The sequence below is a fragment of the Notamacropus eugenii genome, chromosome 7 (genome assembly GCF_028372415.1).
Source record: "Notamacropus eugenii isolate mMacEug1 chromosome 7, mMacEug1.pri_v2, whole genome shotgun sequence".
NCBI lineage: Eukaryota > Metazoa > Chordata > Mammalia > Diprotodontia > Macropodidae > Notamacropus > Notamacropus eugenii.
This window is the reverse complement of record NC_092878.1, coordinates 169,234,296-169,259,069: the sequence shown is the minus strand read 5'-3', so window position 1 is coordinate 169,259,069 and position 24,774 is coordinate 169,234,296. Positions and strand designations below refer to the sequence as shown.

Sequence of the window (24,774 nt, the reverse complement as noted above, 5' to 3'; positions counted from 1 at the left end):
CTATTTCTTCCGTCTGGTTTCTTTGTTGTTTTTCATATGCATCTCAATGGAACTGGGAAAATCCACCAAATCACACTGATTGGGTCCCATACAAGTTCTTGTTATTCAACTTCAACTGGGCTCTCTTAGCAATGAGGCAAGTCTACTCTTCTCTCCTGGGTTCTCTATCCCACTCACTACAGCAGCTGCTCCAAGCTTTCTCTTTTCTCCTCAAGCCTTCCCCCTTGCCTCTTCCTCCATCCTTTCCCCTGGAGGACCTTCCTTCATACTTCACTGAAAAAAAAAATGCGGCTATTTTTGCAAGCTTCCTCTTCTCTATTTCTCCTCATCTCTCATTCTCTGACATGATGCCCAGAGTCTCCTCCATTCCTCCAGGCTCTGCGTTTTTACCTTTCTTTGTATCCCCAATGCTTAGTGCATAGTGCCTGACACATACTAGATGCTGAATCAATGATTGTTGATTGAATGATTAATCTTTTGAGAACCTTGAACTATGTCTTTGAGATTTCTTCTGTCATTTGCCCCCAAGTGGATCTAGACATAGCAGGATAGCATGACCAAAGGAACTGAGATTAAAAAGGACAAAACAAAAACAGGTGAAAATTGTTTTTATTTGAATCCGTTTAAAAATTGAATAAATTCCATTTGCTTTTTTATATCATTCACTTCCTAATCCATTCCATCTCTCCCTCTACTCTTATAACAAAGAATATGAAAGAAAGATGTTTTTAATTTTTTTTTTAACAAAAGGCATCAGCACCTCCCTCAATTCTGACAGTATATGCAGTGTGTGAAACCCATGGTCGCCCACCTCTGCCAAGAAGGGCCATTATTAGGCACCATGCTCTGGCACTTCCATGCCCAGTGTTGCAGCCTTTGGGTGTCTTGTGTCCTTGGCTTAGTTTGTCATCTTGGCTCATCGTTTTGCGTCAGTTCATGCGAGTTTCTTCATGTTTGTCATTTCCTACAGAGCAGGAGTATTCCAAGATGTTTTGGGCACTCTCTGATCAGTGGGCATCAAACAGCCTAATCTGAGGGGAGAGAGTAATAATACAGAAAGGGTCAGAGTCCCAGGCATTTTGGAACCAGACTGAGGGGGGCTTTGAATGCCAGGAGCACAGGAGGCGTGATCAGTAGGACCCCTCGCTCTGGGTGGCGTCCCCCCCTTCCAACCTCTTTCTCGGGCTTCCTTGAAGATCCAGCCCCCCCGCCCCACGGGTGGGGAACTCCCTGAGATCCCCTTCTCTCCCCACTGGGCCCGGCAGTCCACTACCATTGAGGCTGGAAGAGCCATGAGGGCAGGGACCTTGCAGGACACTCAGCTTGGGCCCCTGCCACGTGGTGCACACGTGTCTGCAAGAGCAGGGAGTAGCCAACGCTGTGACGTCATGGGGAGGGAGGGGCCGTGACGTCGTGGGGAGGGACAAGCCGTGACGTCATGGGAAGGGAGGGGCGTGACGTCATGGGGAAGGGGCCGTGACGTCGGGGCCTTGAGGGTCAGAGAAGGTGGGGCTGGATTCTTGGGACTCGGTCCAGCACATTACACTAATAATATCTCAAAAGCTTAATATCTAGACTTTATATAATTTTTGTTTCCTTAAAAAATAATGCTTTTCTAGGTCACTTCTTAATAAATAATAATAAATAAATGATAAATAAAGATAGATAGATAACAATGAATAAATAAAATAAAGATTTCGCTGAGAGCAAAAGTAACGGCCCGGCGGCCATGCAGCCGGCTTCTTCCCCAGCCCCGCTTCCGTCGGGAGCCCGGCCCCTCCCCCACCAGCGCTAGCTTTCCCTCGTGGATCACGAGCCGCTGCTCTGGTCACTTTCGCAGGCACGTGGCCATGTGCGTGTTGTCTCCCCCAGTAGATGGCGCGCTGCCCGGAGCAGGACTGCGGGCTGTGCTTGGTTTCTTTGTTTCAGGCGCAGGGCAGTGCGTGATACACAGTATCAATAAGCCCTCCCTGAGCAGCCTCGAGGGGCTCCCAGGCCAATGGCGGAGGCCCGCTTTGCACGAGGCCTGCAGGGCAGTGACGTGAGGGCCTCACGGTGCGAGCAGAGGGAGAAGCGCAGGCCCCTCCGCGAGGGCAGACCCGGCCGGAGCTGCCCAGCGGGCCCGGGAGGCGCGGGGCTCGGGGCCCGGGAGGCGCGGGGCTCGGGGCCCGGGAGGCGCCGGGCTCGGGGCCCGGGAGGCGCGAGGCTCGGGGCCCACGTGGCGTCCCGCTAGGGCTGTCCTCGCACCTGGAGCTCCTTCCAGGAGCTGGGAGCCCTCTGGACACTTGCGGGCCAAGGAGGGGTTACAATGTAGCCGTCCCCTCTCCCGAGGAGCGTCCGCCTAGCCCTGGGATGAGCTGTCAGCTTAGAAAGGCGGGCTGGAAAGTCAACGTTTCTCCTGTCCTGATACACTTAACAAAGTAATAGAAACTATTCTAGTTACACGTATTAGATAAAAGTGGATATTTTCTAAACAACAATCGCTCTGAAATTGAAAATACTGCCCAAAGGAGAAATAAAGATCAAATTAGAATGCTAATTTCAAAGTGCTCAGAGCACACAGAACTCAGGGACATGAGGAGGCACCCATTCCTTAGGGAAAGTGAGTCGTTCTTGGCAACACACATCAAAAAAGGAAGATGTGTTCAAGAATTTCTTAGGAAAAAAACTTGAACCCTCTGGAATCAACATGGAGAATACATGTGGTGGGGATTTACAAAGGCAGTCTTTTTAACTGATCACCAAAGGTGGGAGGAGGAGGATTGGCCTAATTGGAAGCATATAAAACAATACGCTTAATTCTCCAATCCAAAGTAGTAGCTTTCTAGAAGGAAGACGAGCCCTAGGCAAGTGTGTAAACTTTTTCAGTATGAAAGGAGCTCATTAATTAACTGCTGGAGTGAAAGGACTTCAACATGTGAAAGGTCTTCACAAAATCAACAAATCTCAGAGTTAGGAGCAACCTCACAGACCTTCTAGTCTAGAGGCAGCTGGCTGGCTCCGTGGATAGACCATTGGGCCTCAAATAAGGAAGCTGTTGTTGAGTTGTTCACTTGTCAGTCATGTCCAACTCTTAGTGATCCCATTTGGGGTTTTCTTGGCAGAGATACTGGGATGATTTGCCATGTCCTTCTCGGACTCATTTAACAGATGAGGTAACTGAGGCAAACAGGGTGAAGTGACTAACCCAGGACCACCCTGCTAGGAAGTGTCTGAGACCATATTTGAACTCAGGAAGATGAGTCTTCCTGACTCCAGGCCCAGTCTCAGATCTCACCTCTGTATGACACTGGGCAGGTCACATAACTTCTTGCCCCCACCACAACTCTTTAAAACCATAAGTTGCTGAATAGTTGCTGGTTTTCATTAGTGGAGGGAGTTTCCTTACTGGAAACTCCCAATACCAATGATACCCTAGGTATGGATCCTCCCATACCACTCCCCACAAGAAAACTTGACAAACTTATCTTCACGTTAACATCAACAGGGTTTTACCCAGGCCCAAGTTGCTGCCTCCAATCCCTCTACATTGGACACAGGCTTGTTCCCCTTGTTTGGAATAAAACCTCCTTTACCAGACCTATCAAAATCCCCATCTTCCTTCAAGATTAAGTTCAAGCTCCATCTCTTCCATTAAGCCTCCCCAGACTGCCCCTATCTGAAAGTCATCTATCTTGTTTCAAATGTTCCTAGAGCACTTTTATCTTTTCATCCTTTTCACACATTTCTCACATTATGGTTGTGTGACAGGATCTCGGGGACCAATCTATTCAACTGGGGCTCCTCTCATGGTGCTAGCCAGACATGCTCTGGCGGAATTGGGCAGGCACATGTGTCTCTCATGACGGCAATTACACTTGTCTAGTTTATTGTAAGTTCATTGATAGCAGGAGACTAGAAAAGTCCAGGGAATATCCAAGACAGTCATTGAAACAGGAGTTTCAATAAAGCAGCATTAAAACCATAGTTTCAATAAAGTTTCAATAAAACAGTAGTGTCAATAAATAAAGATGAAAAATAAATCCATAAAGTCACTAGCATTCCCACAAAATAAAGACAAAACCCACAAGCCAACAATAAGAAAAATTCCATTCAAAATTGTTACAATATCTGCCAGCTAACCTACCAAGATAGTTGTAAGACTTCCATAAATATTTGCAATTTCATGTGCAGTCACATTTTTTATGATATGATGTTGAGGAAATGCTTGTTTTATTCCATAAATTAAAAATAAATTTAAGAAAGGGGAGAAAGATTTGTATAAACATAACCACAACGCACTCTTTACAGAAATAAAGGAAGATTTAAATAACCAAAGAGGAATTCAGTGCTCATGGCTGGGCCATGCCAATATAACAAAACTCAATATTTTCTAAAAATTTCTTTATAGATTTAGTGACATAGTTAATTTTAAAATTTATTTGGAAGAACAATAGTTCTGAAATCTTAAAGAAAAAACAAGGGGGAAAGTTGAGATGAAATGCATGTCATATAAGATGACCCCAAATTATATTATTAAGTAGCAAGCATGAAATCTGTCTGCTTCTAGTATAGATAACTAGATCAATGAAGTACAGAAGATGAACCAGAATCAAAGCAATATCACTGTGGTTCTTGGATTTCAAAAAGGCAACAGTTACTTCCCCCAAGCTTCAGTTCAATGAGGGGTTGCAACATATACAAAAGTGGGGGTATGGTGGGTGGGAGAGGTGTGTAATACATAGACTCATAGATAGTTACTGTTTAAAGGAAGCTTGAACATCACTGATATAAGTCCTTCATTTTAAAAGTGTGGATATCGGAACCCAGAGAGGGGACCTGCCCAACATCACAAGGTACTAAAATTGGGACTTGAGGTCTAGGGCTCTTTCCAGTAAGTCATTCTACTTCACAAAATAGCACCCAGTTGGTTTGTTCAGGCTAATTCCCAAAGAAATTGAATAATGAAAGCGGGGCTTTCGTTATTTATATGTCTAGCACGTTAACCAATCAATGGGTAGATAGGTATGAAGTCCCTGCTATGTACAATGTACAAGGCATTGGGGATCCAAGTACAAAGAATGAAACAATCCTATTTGGAAGGAATAGAAGGGACAGAAATAATTATATACAGCAATAAAGATGTGTATCTACAGGCTGCTAGTAAAGCTCAGGCTCTTGCAGCACTCTTCATCCCAGAACTAGCTGAACAATATTTTCATACAGAAATTTAACCAGTGTATCTCAGTTACCATAGTGAGCAGACCAAAAGAATCCCAAATACCCTTTAGCAAGCAAACACTGATGTGGTTTGGTTGGTTGCTGTCCGTCTTCGAAGAGGACCAAAATGACATCACCATGATAAAGTGAAATTTCAGTGTGTCCGACTGTGGTTGATCAGACCAATGTGATCTTGGAATGCTCTACTACAGGTTGGGCACAGATAGTCCGTATGAATATTTGGGGTGGATACCCCAAATTTGCACATCCTGCATTTACTTTGTGCTGTCTCAATTCTGCTTTGCTCACAGAGCACAGCGCCCTTTCTGATGTGGGCACGCCATGCTGAGTGGTCCTGTGCCAGTCTCCCATGTTGTACAGTCAAATTCAAAGTTCTTAAGAGAGACCTTGAGAATGTCCTTGTATCATTTCTTCTGACTACCGTGTGAAAAGCTGGCTCCATAAAATAGTCTTTTTGGTAAGCGTACATTTGGCATTCGAACAACATGGCCAGCGCATAAGACTTGCACTCTCTGACACATAGTTTGAATATTTGGAAGTTCAGCTCTAGCAAGGACTTCGGTGTCTAGTACTATCCTTCCGGGTGATCTTTAGAATTTCCTAAGACAGTTCAAATGGAAGCGATTCATTTTCCTGGCATAGCGCTGGTAGACTCTCCATGTTTCACAGGCATACAACAATGAGGTCAACACAACGGCTCTGTAGACCTTCAGTTTGGTAGTCAGTCTAATATCTCTTCTCTCCCAAACTTTCCTTCAGAGCCTCCCAAACACTGACCTAGCTCTGGCAATGGGTGCATCAACCTTACTGTCAATGTGTACATCCCTGGAAAGTACACTACCAAGGTAAGTGAACTTACCCACAGCATTCAGAATTTCTCTCTTTGTTGTAACCAATGGTTCCACATATGGATGGTGTGCTGGTGGCTGATGGAGCACCTGTGTTTTCTTGGTGTTAATTATTAGGCCAAAATTAGCACAGGCAGCAGAGAATTGATTCATACTTTGTTGCATCTCAGCTTCAGAGGCTGCATTGAGTGCACAATCATCTGCAAACAGAAAATCATGCACCAACACTCCCTCCACTTTGGTCTTGGCTTGTAGCCTTTTCAAATTGAAGAATTTACCATCAGTATGGCAGTTGACCTTGATGCCATGCTCATCCTCATTTACTGGGCAGGGAGATATATCAACCACAAACAATAAAGACTTAGAATATAAATGCATTGATCAGATCTTAGCAAAGAGGAAGATTAGAAACTGTCTCCTGATGAAACAGAAAGCCTCATATAGGATACTCAGTCTCCTGCTTCCATGTTTTTTCACTGACTGAGCCCCATGCCTGTTTAATAGGGCATGATATACCAGGACATACTGAGCATGCATGCGAAAGACGTCCAGGTGATCAGTTTGAGTATTTCTTTCTTGCCTTGTTGGTCAAGTGAGTACATGTTGTAAGCCTCTGGATAGGAGAGACACCAGGTGCTCTCCATCCAAGTTGGCATATGGTCTGTGAATATGAGCGTCTGTTCATGGCCTCCTTGTATTTCTTCTTTCTTTATCTTAGTTAAAGGAGTGTCGGAAAAGCCTACAAATTTGAGACTTCAAAGAGTTAAGAGAGCAAACCACCAGAGATCCAGGAGCTAAGGTCCGTGCTGGAGTTTGTGATATGTCAACATGGCCCAAAGAAAGTACCAGGATCCTGCCCAGCAATGGATTGACCCTCAGCCAGGTGCTGGTCTGAGCTTCTGCCAGATTGCTTTCCAGGTTTTCCAGCAATTATTATTAAATAGGCAGCTTTTTTTTTCCCTTGGCATGTTTTCCACCTTATCAAACACAGGTTGAGTTCGATTGTTTCTGAATCTCTTTGAAAAATCTTTTATAAAAAAACTCAGGTCCTCTTCCTCTTTTGTGTCTGTATCCTAGTGCCCAGCCCAGTTCCTGGCACTTTTAGATGATTACAAATGCATCTTATGACTGCACATATATAACCTACATCAAATTGCCTGCCTTCTCAATGATTGAGGCTCAGAGAGAATTTGGTACTTGAAATTATTTTTTTAAAAGGTAAAAAATGGTTTTATACGTAATTGGGAAAAATAAAATATTAAAATAAAAAATGCATGGTAGTTTGTTGAGTGATTAAAGGTAAGCAAAGACTTTTTGTAACATCAATACAAGCTAGCAAATGAAATTAGAAACCAATCAAGTATGGCAACATATAAAAAAGTCAATCATTTCGTATATGCAGTACTTATGCCAAGAATGTAAAGCTAGTTCAATTTTAGAAAAAATGATTAGCATAATAAATCCTAATGGTAAAATCATTTTTATCATATATAATAGTAATAAATGAGGAAAAGATCTTTGTTAAAAAATACCTTTTCAAGCACTTATTTGAACCCAAGATAATGTTGTAAGGTTGAAGGGGAAGGGGGTGTATCAGTTGGATCAATCAATGAATCAGTCACCCTTACTCCAATTAAAGTAGCCCTGATACCGTTATCAGTTCCACCTCTTTTGAATTAGCCAATTAACCAAAGGCACTAAACCAGATGCAAAAGAAGTTCTTAATCTATTTGGAATCTTAGGTGGCCTCTCTGATGGTACAGACTGCTGCTCATCTATTCTTTTTTTTTATTCTGTGTAACTCATCCATATCCTCCTTTAATTTCTTTGCAGAGTCTGTACCCACAGGCTAAGAAGTCTCTTCTTCTAGGTGTTTGAGGTGTTGCTACTGGAATTGTTCCGTTGGCCCTCACTCTTTACAGAATGAGATCATTTCCTTTTCTGATGATGACTCTCTTGGACTTCATGCCATTTCTTGTGCACAGCCTTGTTGGTAATGTATTCTAGCCTATACATGTCCCCTCTGTGTTGTCCTTTGAGTCACTGGAAATAATTCATGATGTAGGACTGTACAGCATTGCTACAAGAATATTGATGTTTAAAAAAAGATGAATATTTCTTCCATGGGGTCGCTTGAGATGGCTGAAAGTGTCATGCCATTTCCCCAATTCAATTGTGAACTTAATTTCTTGTCCATCTACAGTGTGTGTTCAAAAAGTAGGGGCTGATAAGCAGCTCAATGGTCTCTTCAACCACCTGTAGCATGTAAGTTCCTTGAGGTCTCTCTCATTTTTTACTTTACATACCCCAGCATCTGCCAAGCATTTTGTATGTGGTACATACTTGATAAAGACTTATTGAATTTCCTTCAATACCATAACACAAGCTGGTCAATTTTCCACCACTTGGCTTTGCCTGTGTAGATTGTTCATCTTCTGAGGTCCTTTGAATGGTTTTGGTTCTAATTTGGGAGGCTCTGCAATATTCTAGACCCATTGCAAGAAGCACAGTGTCACCCATCAACTCCTGTTGATGCTCCTGCACGTGGGGAGGGAATGTCATTGCTTACAAACAATTCCACTTTGGTTCCCTGTTTGGCATCCTCCATGAGGGTGGCAGATACCTTGGATAAACATCCATCCATCTCTCTTGTCATGTGCCTTATGTGATATCAATAATCAGAGAGTCATTGAACACAGTTCTATTGTTGTATCTCTCAAGGAATCTTGTATGGTCTTAACACATGTACAAGAGACTCTTTGTTGGAGGAGAGCCATGAAGGTAGCATTTTGAATCACACTTGAAGTATATAAAGGAAATTAAAATCTGGAAGATCTGGCTCACATTTTCTTTAAATTTAGGTTCCGCAAAGACTTGTCCCTCCCATTGAGAAGATTGTCATTTGTCAATGTGGTTTTCATCTGGGAGTGTGATGTCATAATCTTAAGGCAGAAAACAAGGATGGCCACTGTTTCTAGCCATCACAGATGCAATGGACTTTCCCCATTTTCTTCCCCAAGACTCTCACAAGAAAAGTCATCTAAGATTACCGGGAAATGCGGACATGCGTTAGCAGGGGCTAATCTTACTTGGGGTGAATTAAATGGGGTTAGACACTAAGTCGGCATGAATAGATCATTTCCTGTTGAGTCTCCAGCAAACTCCCCAGCCTTGTGGGCTCAGAGTTTGCAGCTGTCATCTTTCCCAGCCTGGGGCCAATGAAGGAATCTTTTGTTTGACTAATAAGTGGTACATTGTGTGCTGCTCAGGTGCCCGAAACAAAAACTGGAAGGCAGTACAATGAGCTTCTCTCCTGGCAGTTAACACACACACACACACACACACACACACACACACACACACTGCCTTTAGATTTTTTTCAATAAAATTTTCCTTGTATATTCTGAGAAAAAAAATCCTAGTTTGTCTTTAAGATATACATTTCATAATTGTGTGCGTGTGTATGTGTATGTGTGTGTACTGAGGGTCGTCCATATGGACAGAACATCTCTTCTTAATCTGCTTTTGGAAGTCAATTTGATCACCTGGGTGGGCTGAGTATAGGACTTTGGTATGGTTATTGAAGTATCTTTATCTGAACTCTGTGGATGTCCAAAAAGCCATCAGAAGGCCCACTGATCTGATTCTGATTTTGTACTGAAAGTGGATTTGTGACCGTTCTCTGACCTATGCAGAATACCTTTTCTCGCTTGGCTCAGAGTCCCTTTTAATGTGCATTGAGTTTTGCACGTGTTTTTAATCAATGCCCCAGGTTAAACATCGCGTTTACACCAGTGAAGAATCCATTATCTCTACTGGCTCTAAAAGATCCAGTAAGTGCTCAGTGCTTGCTCCTGAGGTCACCATTTGTAATGTGGAGGAGAAAAATGCCCAGCTGACCCAGAGATGGGCTTCACATGCAGCAGCACAGGCAATCAATAAAGCAGCCAAACTATGACAAAGGAAACAAGTACCAACTTGACATCAAGGACAGTGGATATGGAGGTGAAAGGGATTCGAGTTCCAATCCTACTTCTGATATTCACTGGCTTTGTGAGTTTGGCTGAAGTTTAGGGGTGCTGGGACCCCAAAAGAGCAACATGCAAGTCCTGCCCAAATGAATTCGACCTAAGCCTTCTTTCACCCAAAGAAAGACAAGGTTTACTAAAGATCTGCCATGTTGGCTAGACTCTCAAGCTATCTGAATATCTGCTAGAGTCTTCAGGAATCTGAGCACCTTCATGGAAACAAGATGGATATTACATACAGAAAGACTGTGGGAGGGACCCAGGGCTGGTCAGGTAGTCTGGGGTGATTGGAGGAGGATCTTGATGGGAGTGGCCAATAGACTGGGGTGATTGGAGGAAGATCTTGATGGGAGTGGCCAATAGACTGGGGTGATTGGAGGAGGATCTTGATGGGAGTGGCCATCAGTGGGGTGACTAGGGGTTGAGGCCAGGAACCAAGAGAATGGGTTTAGAGAGGATCAAGGTTGGGAGGCAATCCAGAGGTAACAGACAATGAAGGCCTGAGCTAGGTTAAGGGTAACAGAGAATTGGGCCAAGCAATAATGAAAGACCAGTCGAAGGGACTATAGCCTCAGGCAAATACCTGATCGAGAGGTAAGATTCAAGAAGAGTTCAAGGGGGTTTCCAGAGCCTCTACCTCATCATTCCAAGTTCAGGATCAATTCAGTATTAGGAAAACTATAAGTGTAACTGACCATAGTAACAAAAACAATAAAAATCATGTAATTACTTCAATACATACAGAAAAAGCTTTTGACAAATATGACTATTCCTGCTCAAAGCACCAGAAATCACAAGATAAATACAGCTTTTCCTAAACTGATAAGTGTCTCTCTAAACAAGATAGGTGACAAGCCATTCCAAATAAGACTGGGGTGAAGCAAAGCTGTTCGTTATCAACATTATTATTCAATATTGTAGTAGAAGTGTTAGACAATAGGCAACAAGACAAGACCTATATGTACAAAAAATATTCATAGATACCCTTTCTGTGGTAGCAAAGAATTGGAAATGAGAGGATGTTCACCAATGGGGGAATGACCGAACAAGTCATGGAATGTGAATGTGATAGAATGCTATTGTGCTCTAAGAAATAATGTGAGGATATTTTCAGAAAAAATGGAAGACCTGTATGAATGGATGCAATGTGAAGTGAGCAGAGCCAAGAGAACCATTTCTTCAGTAACAGCAAAATTGCAAAAATGATCCACTTGAAAAGACTCAGTCATTCTGATCAACCTAATGACCAACCACAATTCCAAAGGATTCAGGAGAAAACATACATTCTGTCTTCAGATAGAGAAGTGATGGATGTAGAGTAAAGACTGAAGCATATTTTCTTCTATTTCTTTCTTTTTTGGGGGGAGACTAATGCAGAAATTTGTTTTGCAATCCAATATATTATTGTAAAGGGCAAGTAGGTGGTAGTGGACAGAGCACTGGGCTGGAGTCAGAAAAATTCATCTTCACGAGTTCACATCTTTACTCAGATACTTACTAGCTATGTGAACATAGGCAAATCACTTAATCCTGTTTGCCTCAGTTTCCTCATCTGTAAAATGAGAACGAAAGCACAAAACACTTCAGTATCTCTGCAAGAAAACCCCAAACTAGTGTCACAATGAGTTATACACAACTGAAATGACTAAAGAGCAGCAACATATTTGTAATGGGTTTTATTTTTCTTGCCTTTTCAATGAGTGGGGGAGGAGCATGGAAGAAGAGAATTTGGAACTCATAATAAAATAAAATTTAATTTTTAAAAGGTGATTTAAGAAAAAAATGTATTTCTAAATACAATAACTTTTACTTGATCACCTTCTGGGCATCTTTTTTCATGACAGTACTACTACTTCATTCTCCTCCTACCTATCTGATGATTTCTCAGTCTCTTTTGCTGAATCATCATCCATACTGTGCCCCCTAACTGTGGATATTCCCCAGATCTCTATCTTACACCATTTTTTCCTCTCTACACAAGTCTTCCCTTGGAAACTTCAATAGTTCCAAGGGATGTAATGATCATCCCTATGCAAGTGGCTCCCAGATCTATATATCCAGCCCCAGTCTGTCTACTGAGCTGCAGTCCTGCATTATCTATTAGGTCTATCTATTAGGTATCTCTAAGGATCACATCTGAGACTCAGTATGGTCTAAATACCTTTCCCCCTAAACCCACACCTTCTCCAAACTTTTCTGTTTCTATGGATTATATCGTATCTGTCCAGGCACCAGGTTTCACAACCTCAGAGTCATTCCTCTGGTTGATACTCAACCCCCACCCCAATCTGTCTCCTGTCTATCTTTCCAAACATTACATTTTACTCTCTTCAGGTCCTCTGTGGTTTAACCAAACCAACTCAGCTGCTGTTCTTCTTTCTTTTTCCTATGCCCATGTGTTTGCACAGATCTAGAATCCAGTCCCTCCTCACCTCTGCTTCTTAGAATTCCATTTTCTCCAAAGCTCAGCCCAAATACGACCTCTATATGATGCCTTTTCTAACCCTATTGGCTGCTTGCCCTGGCCCCTGACAAAAAATTTATCTTGGGGGAGGAGCCAAGATGGTGGAGTAGAAAGATACACATATGCTAGCTCTGAACCCACAACGCATAAAATATCTGTAAAGAAGTACTCCCAACAAATTCTGGAGCAGCAGAAGCCACAGAACAACAGAGTAGAGGAGATTTCTGTTCCAGAGAGCCCTGAAAAACCGACACAAAAGGTCCGTCACGCCCCAGACCCAGAGCAGAGCCCAGCCCTGCCTTAGCCCTGCAGCACCGAGAAGAGCAGATCTGAGCAGACTTTAGGGGTGGAATCTCCAGTGGCCCTGCAGGTCCCTCTACCCACAGGTGCCAAAGGTCAGTGAGAGGGTCTTTTCAGATCCCCGAGACGGGAGTGGGGTGTCCCTATAACTCAGGCCCCCTCGGGAGGCAGCGGAGGCAGCAGCAGAGGCGGCAGCAGACAAGGGCTCCCAAAGCAGGCAGGAGCTCGGATCCATTGTTGAAGGTCTCCACATAAACCCCCTGAGGGAACTGAGCCTGTGAGGTGGCCCTGCCCCCACCTGAGCACCTGAACTTAATCTCACACTGAATAGCAGCCCCACCCCCGCCCAAAGCCCTGAGGCTGGGAAGCAGCATTTGAATCTCAGACCCCAAGCCCTGGCTGGGTGGATCTGGAAGTGACATGGGTGTGGAGAGGACACTCAGAAGTCAAGTCACTGGCTGGGAAAATGCCCAGAAAAAGGAAAAAATAAGACCATAGAAGGTTACTTTCTTGGTGAACAGATATCTCCTCCCTTCCTTTTGGATGAGGAAGAACAATGCTTACCATGAGGGAAAGATACAGAAGTCAAGGCTTCTGTATCCCAAACATCCAAAATAAGTATTCCGTGGGCTCAGGCCATGGAAGAGCTCAAAAAGGATTTTGAAAATCAAGTTAGAGAGGTGGAGGAAAAACTGGGAACAGAAATGAGAGAGATGCAAGTAAAGCATGAAAAGCAGTTCAACACCTTGTTAAAGGAGACCCAAAAAAATGCTGAAGAAAATAACACCTTGAAAAATAGGCTAACTCAATTGGCAAAAGAGGTTCAGAAAGCCAATGAGGAGAAGAATGCTTTCAAAAGCAGAATTAGCCAAATGGAAAAGGAGGTTCAAAAGCTCACTGAAGAAAATCGTTCTGTCAAAATTAGAATGGAATGGATGGAGGCTAATGACTTTATGAGAAACCAAGAAATCACAAAACAAAACCAAAAGAATGAAAAAATGGAAGATAATGTGAAATATCTCATTGGAAAAACAACTGACCTGGAAAATAGATCCAGGAGAGACAATTTAAAAATTATGGGATTACCTGAAAGCCATGATCAAAAAAAGAGCCAAGACATCATCTTTCATGAAATTATCAAGGAAAACTGCCCTGAGATTCTAGAACCAGAGGGCAAAATAAGTATCCAAGGAATCCACCAATCACCACCTGAAAGAGATCCAAAAAGAGAAGCTCCTGGGAACATTGTGGCCATATTCCAGAGTTTCCTGGTCAAGGAGAAAATATTGCAAGTAGCTAGAAAGAAACAATTCAAATATTGTGGAAATACAATCAGGATAACACAAGATCTAGCAGCTTCTACATTAAGGGATGGAAGGGCGTAGAATATGATATTCCAGAAGTCAAAGGAACTAGGACTAAAACCAAGAATCACCTACCCAGCAAAACTGACTATAATACTTCAGAGGAAAAAATGGTCTTTCGATGAAATCAAGGACTTTCAAGCATTGTTGATGAAAAGACCAGAGCTGAAAAGAAAATTTGACTTTCAAACACAAGAATGAAGAGAAGCATGAAAAGGTAAACAGTAAAGAGAAGTCATAAAGGACTTTACTAAAGTTGAACTGTTTACATTCCTACATGGAAAGACAATATTTGTAACTCTTGAAACTTTTCAGTATCTGGGTAGTTGGTGGGATTACGTATAAACACACACACACACACACACACACACACACACAGGCAGAGAACATAGAGTGAATGGAATAGGATGGGATCATATCTTTAAAAAATGAAATTAAGAGGAGAGAGAGACATATATTGGGAGGAGAAAGGGAGAAATGGAATGGGGCAAATTATCTCTCATAAAAGAGGCAAGCAAAAGACTCTTTAGTGGAGGGAAAAAGAGGGGAGGTGACAGAAAAACATGAAGTTTACTCTCATCACATTTGACTCAAGGAAGGAATAAAATGCACACTCATTTTGGTATGAAAATCTATCTTACAATACAGGAAAGTGGGGGGAAAGGGGATAAGCAGGGTGGGGGGCTATGATGGAAGGGAGGGCAATGGGAGGAAGGAGCAATCTGAAGTCAGCACTCTTGGGGAGGGACAGAATCCAAAGAGAGAACAGAAGCAATGGGGGACAGGATAGGATGGAGGGAAATATAGTTAGTCTTATACAACACGACTATTATGGAAGTCATTTGCAAAACTACACAGATATGGCCTATATTGAATTGCTTGCCTTGCCAAAGGGAATGGGTGGGGAGAGAGGGATGAGGAGAAGTTGGAACTCAAAGTTATAGGAACAACTGTTGAGTAATGTTCTTGCTACTAGGAAATAAGAAATACAGGTAATGGGGTATAGAATGTTATCTGGCCCTACAGGACAAAAGAGAAGATGGGGACAAGGGAAGGGAGGGATGATAGAAGAGAGGGCAGATTGGTGATAGGGGTAATCAAAATGTTTGGTGTTTTGGGGTGGGGGCAGGGGACAAACGGGGAGAAAATTTGGAACCCAAAATTTTGTTAAAATGAATGTTAAAAGTTAAATAAATAAATTTTTTAAAAAATTTTAAAAATTTATCTTTTATGTGCTTTGTTTATATTTTACATTCAGTTATTCATCCACATGTTGTTCCCTCATAGAATGCAAAGTGCTTGAGGGTGGGCACTCATTTGTTTTTTCTTTAATCTCCGGATCTAGCTGGCACCTGATGCACAACAGGTGCTCAATAAATTCTCTCCGGATTCATTGACCATGATCTCTTCCCTCACTCCCATATCAGCTGCCAAATCTTGTGAATTCTGTTTCAATATCACCTATATATATATATTTTTTTTTTCAATGTATGTTACCTCATTCTTGCCCTTCTTTTTACTCACACTTTAAGTTAAAACCATTATCACCTCTCTTCTGGATGATTAAAACAACCTCCTAATTGGACTCCTGCCTCCCAGTCTGTCCCATCTTCAATTAATCCTCTATATACTTGCCAAAATCATCTTTCTAAAGGACAAGACAGCCTCCTACTCCTCTGGTCAAGAACCTTTAATGATTCCCTATGGCCCCTAGGATAAAATACCAACTCCTCAGTTTGGAATATACAGTCCTTCACAATATAGCTCTAGTTTACCTTTCCTTATTTCCCTTCATGATGTCTATATTCCAGTCAAACTGGTTACAGCCAGAACTCAGTCTTCTATCTCCATCTCTGCACATTTGCATCAGCTGTCCCCTTTGCCTGGAGCTCCTTTCCTTTTCATTTCTGTCTCTTAGTGACCCAAGCTTCCTCCAAGGTTCCACATGTGTTCCTGTGGGAAGTTGCCCCTGATCCCCTCATGGCTAATGCTCCTGCCCTTCCTCAAATGTCCACATGCATCTAGTGGTTCAGTGCATTACGTTTTGCAAAGCATGCACTTAGGATTATTTATATTATCTCATATTTCAATTGATCTGACTGCACATTCAACAACTCAAGTCAGCGCACATTTATGAAGCACTTACTGTGTACCAGGCACTGTACTAAGCACTGGAAATACAAATACAGATAGAAAGATGGTCCCTGGCTCCCAGGAGCCTCCATTCTAATGGAGTGAGAGGGCACCTAAAAGGAATCTGAAAAGAAAGGAGGGAGAACCAAGGAACCATGTGGGGACATGCCAGAGGAAGTCTGGACTGCAGCCTGGACAGGTGCCAGTGGAGTCAAAGTCCTTCAGAACAGGCACTGCTCTTGTCTGTGTAACACCAGACCATAGCACACAATAGGTGTTTAATAAATGCTTGTTTAATTGGACCAGATTTCTGGTCATTGAGAGAGACACTGTTTGAAAACAATGGGCGCCTCAAGGAGTTGTTACAGGAAAGGCACACATCTTCTGGAGCTTTACCAAGGCCAATCTCTTTTTACAGGGACCATCTGCTGATACTGTATGGTCTATAGATTTGCAGCATCCTGACAATCTCATTGTCAAAATCTACAGCCTACTAATCCTGTAGATTGTCAGCATCCTGACTTCAGATCATGCCAAGGTGACACTGATTCCCTTGGACAAGCTCATTTCTCTGTGTAAGCCACAAGCAATGAGTGTTGTCCTCCAAGGTCCAGAAGAATCTCCTTCATAACCAGGCATGAACTGAAGCTTTCAAATTATTTTCTAAAGTCACATCAGGTCAGAGAAAATATCTCACATGCAATAATCTTGTTGTGACAGCAGTGAAGTCCAGCATCTGTAAAGAAAATGTCACTGGAGCCTCCTCTTTTGAAACCAAAGAGCTATGACCTGAAACTTCCATCCTGCAAGGCTAGAAACCCCTTCCCCAGTGCAAGACAGGTCTAGAAATCTGATGCCACATATATGAGCCTTTATACTTGCAAGTGGCATGTTGAGGGATCTTTTAGGGGGATTTGCAAAGCCAAGGTCTTCTGCCTCCCAGCTCAGTTCCATTTCATTCCAGTTTGGGATCATAAGATTGAGAGTTATAAGGGACACTGGAGGTATAATACTCTTATTTTACAAATAAGAAAACTGAGGTCCCACAAAGTTGCTACATAACATTTTTGGCCAACAGTCACAGGGTTGGTGAGTAGTAAAGCTGAGATTCAAATCCACCTGTGATGTGTGCCAGATTCAGGGCTAGGTGCTGGGCATACAAAAATAAGCATGAGACAGTCTGCCCTGAAGCAGCTTATATTCTAATGGTGGAGACAACATAGAGAAGGGAGTGAAGAACAGACATGGAATGTTCGTCTGAGGAGTCACAGAGATTATGAGTGAAGACAGAACAGATAACTGTCCCACATACTAGTAGCACTGATTTAATTACTATTCCTACACAGGAGGTGGAATCAGTGAACAAGTATTTATTAAGCACCTACCTACTATGTGCCAAGCACTGGGCTAGGCTCTGTGGCTCCAAAGAATAACACATTCCCTCCTCTCAACAAGCCTCCATTCTGATGGGGGAGAGACCACAAGGACTTACAGAGTAAATGAAAATAATTACAAAACAGTTAAGTTCCAGGCTGTTGGGGGGACAATAAGATTGGAGGTGATCAGGAAAGGAATCCTGCCAATGGAAGGGTTTGAACTGAGACTTGAGGGAAGCGAGGGATTCCATGAGGTAGACATGAGGAGGGCATACATTCTAGGCATGAGGTAAAGGCATGAAGAGGAAGAGATGGAGTGCCAATGTGACTGGATTCTAGAATGTAGGAAGAAGACTAATGTTTAATGAAAATTGGAAAGATAGGATGGGACAAGTTGTGAAGGATCCTAAAAGTCAAACAGAGAAGCTTGAATTTTATCCTAGTGGAAACGGGGAGCCAGTAGAGGGGAAGGCAAAGATGGGAAGGCAAGTCCTTCCATAGTGATGGTGCAGATCAGATGTCCAAACACCCACGTAGGCCCTCATTTCCTGGTAGATGACTATAGCATGGCCTAGACCCAGCTAGATGGAGTGTGTTCTACTAGCTTTATATCCCCAAGAGATCAAAGAGAAAGGAAAAGTGCCTATTTGTACCAAAATATTTATAAGTTTCTTTTGTGGTGGCAAAATATTGGAAATTGAGAATGGCCTATCAATTGGAGAACAGCTGAACAAGTTGTGATGATTGTGATGGAATATTACTGTGTTCTAAGAAATGACCAGGGGCATGGTTTCAGAAAAACCTGGGAAGACCAGTATGAACTGATGCAAAGTGAAATGAGCAGAACCAGGAGAACATTGTACATGTTAACAGCAACATTGTAACAATGAACATCTAGGAAAGACTGAGCTACTCCAATCAATACAATAATCTATGACATTTTCAAAGGACTCATAATGAAAAATGTTCTCCACGATGATAAAGAACTGATGAACTTTGAGTGCAGATTGAAGAATATTGCTTTTTACTTAATTCTTGTGGGGTTTTTGATTTTGGGTTTGGTTTTTTATTTGGTTTGGTTTTGCAACATGGCTAATATAGAAATATGTTTTATATGGTGACATATATAATGAATATCATATAGTTTGCCTTCTCAGTGGATGAGAGAGGGGCTGGACAGAGAAAGGACTGGGAACTCAAAAATTTTTTAAATGTAAATTTAGAAATGTGGATAGAGCAGGCTAGGTGAGTTTTCTGATCCACATGGGATAAGGGAAGTCATCTGCATTATTATTTCCTTTTCCAGACCTGAACACCATGCCATGGGCCTGGTCAAAAGGGCCTTATACAGTTTCCAAATAATTCTAAATGAATCCTTCACCTTTTCTTGGGAAAGTGGGAGTGGAGAGTTATTTACCAATAATGTAAGGGGAAAAAAAGAAGAGAGGAGGGAAGAAAGCTTAAGGATGGAAGAGCAAGAAGGAAAGAATCTATTTAACCCCAGATGGTAGAGCTAGGAGCAATGAGAGGCGGGGAGCTGAAAATAGGACAAGGTAAGCTTGGGTCCAGGGACTCTAATTATTTTAAAAAGCTTCAATTATGAAAATGTTTGCTCTTCTATCTGACTGGAATCTGTCTGTCTAAACCAACAATGGCTCCTAGTTCAGCTCTCTGTGGCCAAGCAGAAAAGCCTTAGGTAGGAGCCTCATCAATCCACACCTAGCCTTGCATGCAGCCATTAAGTAGGGACTGAGGGAAGGAAAGAGGGAGGGAAGAAATAAGGGAGGGAAAAGGAGGAAAAAGAGGGGAAGGAAAGGAGGGAGGGAAAGAAGGAAGGAGGGAAGAAAAGAAGGAGAGAGAAGGAGGGAGGGAAGAACAAAGCAAAATAATGTATTGTCCAACAAAAAAGTTGACATATACATGAAAGTTGCCTTAGAAATTATTTTGTCTGTGCTTCACATGAAACACATGTGTAGTATACCTATAGATGAGTTATCATTGTCAATGGAGGATTTGGAAAGTTAACTTTTCTCTATAGGTCCATCATCCTGTCAGGTTTTTTTTCCACTTAAGACATTGGCATGTATATTGGGACCATCTTATTGGTTTAGGACAACCAAAGCTTTACATAAGCTGTCTTCTTTCTAATTGGAAAATGAGTTGTTCTTTGATCTTTTAAGAGATCTGTCAGGTCAAATTGAAGGCTAAATCCCTGAATTGCTCTGGGATCTCAGCTGATGCTAGACAAACATGGCAGATTGCTGCATAGCAACTCTCATTCATGCCTTGCAAAATTCAGCTCTTAGACCAAAGTAAGAAAAATGCACAGTGAACTCTGGGTCAGACGCTGAACCTTTGGGAAGAGAGCAGCCTTTCCTGGTAAATAGAATAACAATCACATCTTTGGAGAAAAATATTTTTAAATAATAACAAAATCTTGAAATTGGAAAATGTTTCAGAGATTATTTAGTGCTAAACCAAGAATCCTTTCTCCAGTATCCTTGTGACCATCCAGCCTTTGTAAGAAGACCTCCATCTCAGGTGAGGCCATCACCTCCCAAAGAAGCTCTAATTATTTTAGCAGGCTTTAATTATGAAAATGTTTGCTCTTGTATCCAGCCGGAATCTGTCTAAACCCACAATGTCTTGTAGTTCTGCTCTCTGTAGCCAACCAGAAAAGACCTTCATCAATCCATGCCCAGCCTTCGCAGTCAGTCATTTTGTGGAGCTGAGCAACCTGAGTGTGAATGTATTTGTGCTTTGGTGGGAGAAAAATGGCTAAAAACTTCAAGAGACTAAAAGGAGATCTAAGTAAGAGCCCTTGTCCCTAAAAACCATTACTCGGTTGTTAATGATTTGGTGTGATCAGACTCATTGGAGGGGTTACAAGAAGTCAAGGACCCATTGGCAAAGGCCAGTGGTGGGTATGGTGTGACAGCTTCTGCAGATTAGGCCTGAGACAGCACTATCTCTCAAATCTCTTCCACCTCCACCCTCTCTGTGATGGAGAAATGGTTCAAGGTCCCTACTATGAGCCATTGTTCATCCTCCATTCTTAAAAAGGACCAATGACATCAGGAAGACAATATCTTGACTTGCCAGTAAATTGGCTTTAAGTGAGAAACAGCTGTGCAAAGTCATCAGACATAGATCAGGGTGACTGGTGATGGCCCCAGATGCAGCTCCACCTATAAGGGAGAACCTCAAAGCTCCTGCAAGGCATTGACCTGGCTACATTTGAACAGAAAAAGGCCAGAGATGCTGCTGAGTAACTGCAGAAGATGACCTTGCTTCCTGAACATCTGTCTTCTTGCCTTTTTTTCCCACCCACTCATGTCATGAGAGAACAGAAGAGACCACCAATGAGAAAACTTGAGATATCAAAACCCCAGTGCTCTTTGATCATCATTGACAGTCAGTAAACTAGCATCAATTAAGCACATACTATGTACCAGACAATATGTACTGTGACACTGGGGACACAAAGAAAACCAAGAAACTAGCCCCTAATTTCAAGGGGCTTTCAGCTGCCTCTCACCTCTGATTGGAGGCTTCCCAAAGCCTCCCTTTAGAGAGGGTTCAGAACGTCCCAGCCCACTTCATTTTCTATCAGTGGCTCTATTTGGTTTTGAATCTTTGGTCATCACATCTCCCCCAGATAAGCTTATCACCTGAAATCTAAGAGATTGAGCCAACTCAATGCCTCCTCAGCACCCTCTGCTGCCTTTGCCCTGTGATTGGAGGGCTGGAGGATGGACCAATGAACTCCACCCAAAGCCTTCCTTTGGAGAGGGCTCAGAACGTCCCAGCTAAGTCTTCATTCCCCATTAACTGCAGTGCTTGGTTTGAACTCTACAAATATCATGGCTCACCTGTTTCCTCTTTGTGTACCTGACCCTAGGAGATTCCCAGAACCAAGTCCTTTTCATTTATGCTTCCCAAGATTTGGGGGGGGGAGGGGAGTTCATCTCCAAGAAGAGAGTTCTTTATAACAGGATAACAGTCCCCCTGATACCCTAAGGAACATTGGGAGAGGTTAAAAGAGGCAGTTTGAGGAAGACAATGAGGCTAAACACTCTGTGAGGGGAGAACTTTATGGTTTTCCTCACAAATTTGCTTAGTTTAATAAACCACATGGTTATAGTAAGTTATAGTAAGTAAGCCCTTGTAATAGAAATATAGAAAGTTGAATCAGTTAAGAGATTTTCCAGATATGGAGACTGGAACCCTAGATCTATAGACTGTCCTTTTAAAAAATAAACCTGAGGAATAATTTCATTTCATCCTTAAGCTGGAATTCCATATCAGTCAGAAATAGTTTCTTCCTTGCACAGAAATCATGAAGCAGCCAAACAAAGAGGAAACAGATGAGAGCAAGGAGTTGGATACTTCTCTTTTCCTCTGTATCAGCTTGGCAGGAGTCACAAGAGTAACCAGTCTTGTCAAGCCCCCAATCTGCCAGTCAATGATGCTCATTGCCATACTTTAGCCCTGACTTGAGAATATTTTCCATACCAGGCAATTAGCATCTCAAGCTCCATGACAGTTACAACCACCAGCCACCATCTGCAATGACCCCTGGCAGATCTCTGTCTTCTCTGTTCCTTGCATCCAAAGGGAAGAACCGCTGCAGGCAAATTCTCTTGGGCTGTGGTTACAGTGGTAGCCATGGCCCAATAATATCCATTCTTAATCCCCAGAGTCTGTTGCTTCAAACTCATGTGGTAGTAGATGCCTTGGCATCTCAGCAGCCCCCAAGTGCCTCTTTTGCCAGCACAGAGATGAAGAAAGGGTCTGAATCTCAAGAGTTAACCAGCAGAAAAGAAAGCACCCAAGTTAGTCCACCCAGGCACAGGTTTCAATATACCTCTGTTCTCCTCATCATCTTTGTCAGAGAGGTGGAAACATAACAATTATCAGGGTTCTCTTATTCCTCTTTCTGCTCCCAAACTTTGACATAGATAACATGATAAAATTCAGGATTCAGAGTCTGGGAGACCAGAGCTCTAATCTTGCCTCAGACATTTAGCTGTGTGTCCCTGGGAAAGTCACCTAACTTTCTCCTGGCTTTCGTTTCCTTATCTATGAATCAAGGTAGTCTAATTCAATGACTTCTAAGGTTTCTTCCAGCTACACCCAGACGCAGTCCCAGCTTCAGCAGCAATGCAGGAAAATACCCTTTCATATCCTTTGCCATCTTGACCAGTTTCCTAGATCTTCCGCAGAGTTGTTCATTGTTTTCAATTCTTCTTTTCAGAACTGTTTGTTTATATCCTCCAGCCACTTATTTATTAAGCAGTGTCTTTTGATTACATATGTATATGTTAAAAGCCTATAACTACTGACTGTCAGATCTTTATCAGAGATGTATTTGATGCAAAGATTTTTTCCCCCAATCAATCATTTCCACTCTTATCTTGGCTGTACTAATTTTTATTCTTTCAGAATCTTTTCAGTGAAAAGACCATGAAATCTAAAATTCTGATTTTCTCTTTTGGTGAATTTGGTCATTGCCTCTCCACCTCCAACCATAGCAGTAAAATGTATCTGATCAATATTTTTTTTAAATTTATATATCATAATGTCTAACATTCAGATCATACATCCACTTTGCGGTCACGCTGGTATTTGGTTTGTTGATCTAAACTTAATCTTTATTTTCTAATTTCTAATTTCCCCCAAAATTCATATTAAATATTAATTTATTGATAGATGATTTATGTTCTTGGGTTTATCAAATACTGGATTGTCACGGTCAATTCTTTCTGACACCTTCTCATCTAATCCATTCCACTAATGGACTCCTCTACTTTTTTAACTCAATATAAAACAATTTTGGTGATAATTATTTACAACATAATTTGAGGTCCCATTTTTCTTTCATTTTTACTATGTTTTCATTGATTTCTTTGAAATTCTAGATGTTTTTGTTCTTCCACATGAAATTTGTTATTATGTTGCCTAGGCCTATAAAATGTCTCTTTGGTAGTTTGATTGGTATATCACAAAATCTATAAATGAATTTGGGTGGAATCATCACTTGTATTATATTAACAGTCAACCCATGAGCACTGAATGTCCTTCTAATCATTTGTCATTCTTCATTTCTTTAAGTAGTGGTTAGCAATACTATCTCTATAGGTCTCAAATACACCCCTTGGTAGTTGGACTCCCAAATATTGAATGCATTTTGTAGTTATCTTGAATGGGAATTTGCTTTTTATTTTTCCCTCCTGGATTTTGTTATTACTATATGTGAGTTGAAATCTGGACTTAAACACTTATTAGCTGTTGGACCCTTCAAAGTCACTTAGCCTGTTGGCCTCAGTTTTGTCATCTGCATTATAGGGATAATAATAGCCTCTCCAAAGGTCCTTGTTTGATGGTTAACATTTTTATCAGGGAGAGCATTAATTTGTTTTAAATTGGTGTGAAATTTATCTCACAGTTCTCCCATTTTTAACGTGGTGTCTGGGCCTCAGAGATTCAATATACACTCTCCCTTTACATTACAGAGGAATAGAAACTTAGCCATCTCTCCTCTAGAAATGAACTCAGAAGAGTGCTTGGAAAGTCACTGGACCCAACCATTTTGGAGAACAATATAGAATCATACCCCCCCAAATTATAAAATTATGTATAGCCAACAATATCACTATGAGATCTGTTTCCCAAGGTGATCAGAGAAAAAGGAAAAGAATCTCTATGTACTAAAGTATTTATAACAGCTCTCTTTGTGGTGGCAAAGAACTGGAAATTGAGGGAATGCCCATCTACTGGGGAATGGCTAAGCAAGATTGTGATGGAATCCTACTGTGCTGTAAGAAATGATGAACAGATTGGTTTTAGAAAAACATGGAAAGACTTGCATGAAACAATGAAGAGTGAAATAAGCAGAACCAAGAGAATGTTGTATACGGTAACAGCAATATTGTTTGAAGAATACCTGTGAATGGTTAAACTATTCTGAGTATTATAAATATTCAAATAAACTACAAAAGACCCATGAAGGAAGATGCCATCCACCTTCAGAGAAAGAAC

General features: G+C 41.8%; 1 long non-coding RNA gene across 1 annotated transcript in view; it reads right to left on the bottom strand.

Annotated features, from left to right (window-relative positions):
• Positions 1-593: 593 nt before the first annotated feature.
• The window catches only part of LOC140515051 (uncharacterized), a 92,061-nt gene continuing 67,880 nt past the window's right edge, over positions 594-24,774 (bottom strand). Inside the window, exon 3 of the long non-coding RNA XR_011970822.1 lies at positions 594-1,031. This is a non-coding gene — a long non-coding RNA (uncharacterized lncRNA). The remainder of the gene's footprint in view (positions 1,032-24,774) is intronic.